The sequence below is a fragment of the Ictalurus punctatus genome, chromosome 9 (assembly GCF_001660625.3).
Source record: "Ictalurus punctatus breed USDA103 chromosome 9, Coco_2.0, whole genome shotgun sequence".
NCBI classification, from domain to species: Eukaryota; Metazoa; Chordata; class Actinopteri; order Siluriformes; family Ictaluridae; genus Ictalurus; species Ictalurus punctatus.
This window is the reverse complement of record NC_030424.2, coordinates 23,054,001-23,060,000: the sequence shown is the minus strand read 5'-3', so window position 1 is coordinate 23,060,000 and position 6,000 is coordinate 23,054,001. Positions and strand designations below refer to the sequence as shown.

General features: G+C 43.0%; 1 protein-coding gene across 1 annotated transcript in view; it reads right to left on the bottom strand.

The window, feature by feature from the left end:
• LOC108269987 (AT-rich interactive domain-containing protein 1B) overlaps window positions 1-6,000 on the bottom strand; it is a 223,742-nt gene that overhangs the window by 160,040 nt on the left and 57,702 nt on the right. The window lies entirely within an intron of this gene.

The following is a 6,000-nucleotide window of genomic DNA, read 5'->3' as shown; positions in this document are numbered from 1 at the left end:
AAACAGAAAGGAAATGATTTGTGCATGTCACATTTGCAGCGTTAAACCTGAATGATTGAAGGTCAGGACTACAGAGCTGGGAACACTACGTCTTACTCATAACCCATTGGACATGAGAGGCAGAGACTGGCACATCGCCCAGAGAGTATTCTAGTACCTATTAGGAAGTCATTCATTTCTACAGCGCCTTTAAAAAAATAATAAAATACACAGCACTTCCTAAAGTAAACATTCTGTCAAGATGAAAAGCAGACAAGGTCATAAACGGCAGGTTTGTGAAGGAAAAAAAAAACATGTCTTTCAAACACATACAGAGGGCACAGGTGTACAAGTGTACCTACACACACACAAACACATCTACACACTCACACATTTTCTATATACTCTGTATACACCGACCAGCCATAACATTAAATCCACCCGCCTAATATTGTATAGATCCCCCTTTGTGACGCCAAAACTGCTCTGACCCAGCATGGACTCGATAAGACCTCTGGAGGTGTGCTGTGGTATCTGGCATCAAGATGTTAGCAGCAGATCCTTTAAAGTCCTGGACTTTCTTTTGGACTTTAAGATCGAACTTTTTCTTCCAGCACACAATTTTGCCCTTATCAAAGTCGCTCAGATCCGTATGCTTGGAGAATTTTTCCTGCTTCCAACACATCAACTTCAAGAACTGATTGTTCAGATTGTTCGCGCGGCCTGATATGTCCCACCCCTTGACGGGTCTTATTGTAACGAGATAATCAGCGTTATTCCCTTTTACCTGTAAGTGATTTTAACGTGATGGCTGATCGGTGTATATTTCAATTTGACCTACATGCTCACATGTATGAATTATTCAGAAAACACTGCATGAAAATGAATTCAAACGATTGTAATTGTAATATCAAATGCTTGTGTGCGCCATCGTGGGAAAATAATCAATGACACAATGGTGTGATACAGCCCGAAACAAAGCGGAGTCACTGTCGCCACCCCGAAGTCGATTATTTTCCTATAAAAGCATGCCCTTAAGTGTTTGACTTTTCGTACACCGCAGCCAAAAAATAAACATTTCCATTATTAAAGAATGATATGTACTTTTCAATAGTTCCATTTATGGTTGTGAAAAGGCAAAACAAAACGAATTATTTTGTGTTATCACTTACGCTAGAGCAGCTACAGTATATGTAAACTTTCTTTCTCTCACCTGCCTTTCTTCATATGCTTTTGAAGTTAATAAGACATGCAGGTTTTCCTATGGGGTTTCAATGTTATACTTTTTGCCTCTTCATAGAAAACATCACAAAACATCATTTTTTAAATGATAGTTATTTACTGAAGCAAAAAAACTTATCAAATAATAACTGGGCCTGTGTGAAAATGTATTTTCCCCTGTAGTTACTAATTTCCCAAATCTACGAAACTGCATTCATAATCAATTCTGCATTCAGCTGGATCAAATCAACACTTAAATAGAACTTTTCCAATAGTATGCAGTTGGTTAAAAGGTCTTACCCAGTAACAAAATATTTAAAGAAATTCCAGAAATGATGAGGAAGAAGGTGATTGAAATGCATCAGTCTGGGAAGGGTTACAAAGCTATTTCAAAGGCTCTGGGACTCCGAAGAACCACAGTGAGCCGTTATGTCCAAATGGAAAAACTTTACACAGTAGTGAACCTTCCCAGAAGTGACCAGACCTTCCAAAATTCCTCCAAGAGCATGCAACGACTCATCCAGGAAGTCACAAAAGAACCAAGGACAACATCAAAGAACCTACAGGCCTCTCTTGCATCAGTAAAGGTCACTGTTCATAACTCCACTATCAGAAAGACACTGGGCAGAAAAGGCATCCATGGAAGAGAGGTGTGATGAAAACCACTGCTAACCCAGAAGAACATTAAGGTTCATCTGAATTTTACCAAAACACATCTTGATGATCCTCAAACCTTTTGGGGGAATGTTCTGTGCATTGATGAGTTGAAAGTGGAACTGTCTGGAAGACAGGGGTCCCGTTACATCTGGTGTAACACAAACACAGAATTCCACAAAAAGAACATCATACCTACGGTCAAGCATGGTGGTGGAAGTGTGATGGTGTGGGGATGCTGTGCTGCTTCAGGGCCTGGGCAACGTGCAATAATTGAGGGGAAACATGAATTCTGTTCTCTACCAGAAAATCCTAAAGGAGAATGTTTGGTCTTCAGTTTGTAAGTTGAAACTCAAGCACAACTGGATTATGCAGCAAGACAACGATACAAGCGTAGAAGTAAATCCAAGTCCTAGAAGTAAGTGAAAGTCTGATCTCCAGTTATCGGAAGGGTTTGGTTGCAGTTATTGCTGCTAAAGGTAACACAACCAGATTTTAAGTTTACAGGGGCAGTTAGTTTTTCACATGGCTGATAAGTGTTGGATAACTTTATTTTTTTTTTGCTTCAATAAAATAAAAATAAAAAATAAGGACAGGGGAAATACTTTTTCACAGCACTGTATAAGCATCCGTTTCCGGATAAATGCCGATGATGTGTGGTGTGATTCCTAAACCAGTGGCAGGATGTGTTTTCAAGGCTTCTACTGAGTTTTCCAGCTTCACATTACTGAGACAGAAAATGTAGTCAGGTGGTGTGTAAAGTTACAGTTGAATCAGTACACATCTAACTCATTCTTGCCCTCGAGGCAACGTCTCGGAGAATACACGGTGTGATGTCGAGGCTTTGTAAACGGCCCGCATGTAAATATTTGAATAAAGAAGTCAAGATGCCTCGAGGCCCGGTTTGTAAAGGTTACTTTTATCCTCAACAACAGTACAACACTACTCCTGGCCTCTGGCGCAGCGTGTCAAAGATTTTCATGTATAACCTTACCTCTTTTATGATTTCCACAAATGATAGCTTTTATTAAATGATCATACACCCGATAATTTGTGAAGTAATGCTCTAGGGGGACGAAATGACACATAATGCATGTGCGCACCTGCAAATGTGTCCCGCTGCTGCTTATTGTAGAGGAATCAGAACGGGACTGGGAGAGAAATGGCACAAGTGGGTGGTGGGAATGTTAAAGGTAAAGAGAATTTAATCACATTATATGAGCACAATGACGGGGAGCAGTGTGATATTAGCTTATGTAAGGTCCCGTCAATGGGCCGATTTTCCAGCATTCACAGACGGAAAGTGCTTTAATGAAGGTATTAGGGGTGAAATGAGCGGAGGAAGTGATTCCTCTTTTATCATTTTCCCTCAGCTGTAAGTGTACAGTGTATGGATCGTTCATGAGGGCCTTTCCTCCCTGTATTCATCCATCTCTCTCCCTCTTTCTCTCTCTCTCTCTCTCTCTCTCTCTTCGTCACACACACTATACTCCTGTATCTTGCTCTCTCATGTCCCCTTGACAGGCGCCTCATGACTACCAAATGAATTAGTCATTCCGGTACCTTCCGTTGCAGATCCCAGCCAAATCTGCCACTAATTCCATTAATATTCATTAAAAATTAAGCTTAATTGCATGTCTTTAAAAAGCCCCGTGCCCCTTACTGCCCTGAAGCGCTGCAGGACAGCCATTTCTGATTTCCACTGGGCAGCTCAGCTCTTCGCCTGTCAGCAAGCAAGGGACTGCGGTGCCCTCTGTTTTTTCCTGAGATGCTCCTTCTGCGTGTGTGTGTGAGAGAGAGAGAGAGAGAGAGAGAGAGAGAGAGAGATAGTACGAAAACAGCTCAGGCTGAAACTGAGGAAGAGTGAGACTGACACGCGACGAGACACAAACATGCGTATTTCACACATGAAAGGCAAAGGAGCGATGGGAACGCGACGGAGTGCCGCGGCGCCAAAGCCGGCGTGCTGAGACGACACGTCGACCGCTCTCATCTCGCATTCAGAGCGGCGGCGCTCCTATTGAATGGCATATTTTTAGTGCGTCGCGCATTTAAGGGAGCAAAGGATGCGGGAAAAGTGGAGAGTTTAAAAATACAAATATGCGTCTGAAGAGAACGGAGCATCGGCGTCGGAGTGCGAGTGAGACGCCTGATAAGCAGGAGAGAGAGATTTAGCCCATTCATATTCATCCTCACGCTCCCTGGGTGTCATTAAACCAGACAACAATGCCACTTCAAATTGGGCTTTTATAATTAAAGCAATCAGAGAGTTGCCCAATATTACTGGGTGTCGAGAGGATACGAAACGAAAGGGGGGAGTAAAAAAAAAAAAGAAATCGCCGTGACTTATTAAGTCAGCAGTGTTGGGGGATTGAGGTCTTCAAAATATGAAATGACACGTCGATATAACCTGGCTCTGCTGCAAGAGAAAGATTTTAAATGACTTGATAAACAAACTGTGTACTGAAGTAACATCCCCTCCTGCCAGACTCGCATTTGTTGTATTGATCCAGAGCTGTCAAATTGGCATACGCATATGCAGCATTTGTCAGATTAAGAGATTTCTGCTTCAATTTACATAAGCTGTCTATTACGTTCCACACTGACTACAAAGTCCTGCTTATGGCATTTAAACCTCGGAATGCTTCAGCAGCTGTGTATCTTACTGAGTTCCTGGAGCAGTATAGCCCATGCTGAGCACTTTGCTAATCAGACTCTTGAGGATCTCAAAGATAGTTTTTCTTACATCGCATCTAAAACCTGGAATAGTTTAACAGAAAGCACTCGATAGCTCAATTTTCACAGATTTGAGTTATTTAGTTGGTTCATTAACGAGTATGTAAAGTAGGGTTAGCTAATTGGATCGAATCAGTGTATTATATTAAGAAAGCTCTTCCACGTGAATGAATGAATGAGGTGACGTTTTTGTTCTTTGACGCTACAAAGTATTAAGATAACCACGTCAAGAATTATAACTAGGACAAGTTAAACAAGTAGGTTAAACTATCTGTACATTTCAAATGACAGTAAAGCATAATAAATGAATTTAAATGTGTAATGTAATCTTTGTGTAGAATCAGTATAAACCATCCATCCGTTTTCTATACCGCTTATCCTACACAGGGTTGTGGGCGGAGCTTGGAGCCTTTCCCAGGGAACTTGGGGCACGAGACGGGGGATACCCTAGACGGGGTGCCAACCCATTGCAGACACCCATTCACACACTGTGGACGATTTGGAAATGCTAATCAGCCTACAACGCATGTCTTTGGACTGGGGGAGGAAACCGGACTACCTGAAGGAAACCCCCGAAGCGCAGGGAGAAAATGCAAGTTCCGCCCACCAAGGACGAAGGCAGGACTCAACCCGCCAACCGCAGTGGTGCGAGGAAAACGTGCTAACCACTACGCCACCGTCTAACCGCATAACCGGACACAATATCTCAATGATTGCAGTACATACACTCATTAAAACCTGTACGTCTTGAAGAAAATACAGCGTACCAGTCAATAGTCCTCCTCTCACTAGTGTAGACGTGTGCACTCCTCTGGGTCACCTTAATGGCTACATCTGTACTGCCGTGTTCCAATACAATGTCTCACAGATTGGATTCTTAACCAAGCAATCCCCCTGACCTTTTACACGGAGCAGGTACAATAGTGACCCACTTCCCCCTGGAGATAACACACACCTCTTGACTCATGCCCGGAGCACGTCGAGAATAAAATCACATCATCACGTCACGGTCCCCTGTGCACGCGCCTGATAAAGAAACAATTGCAGCTCTTTCCGCTGTAATGCTTGTGCGTTTCTGTTCGTCCCGATCACGGGGCTCCTTGCTCGTCTCTGAGAGAAGAGGAGTCCTGAGGAGTCCCGAGTCACGACTGTGCGCAAAGGACAGGACGTTATGACTAATTACCCACACTTTCCAACAGGAAGCGCTTCACGTCACGCAAGACTAGAAAATGGGCGCCGAATAATGTTTGAAAATCCTAAGTCTGGGGTGCGTAGACGCAACATCAAGCTAACAAAATGAAATTTAGCCCCTATTCAGCTAACATTTCCTAAATGAGGCCCCAGAGGAGAGCAGCTTGAAGCGCAACCCGCTTTCAGCTCCCTGCTTGATTAAGACTGGACAAACAATCA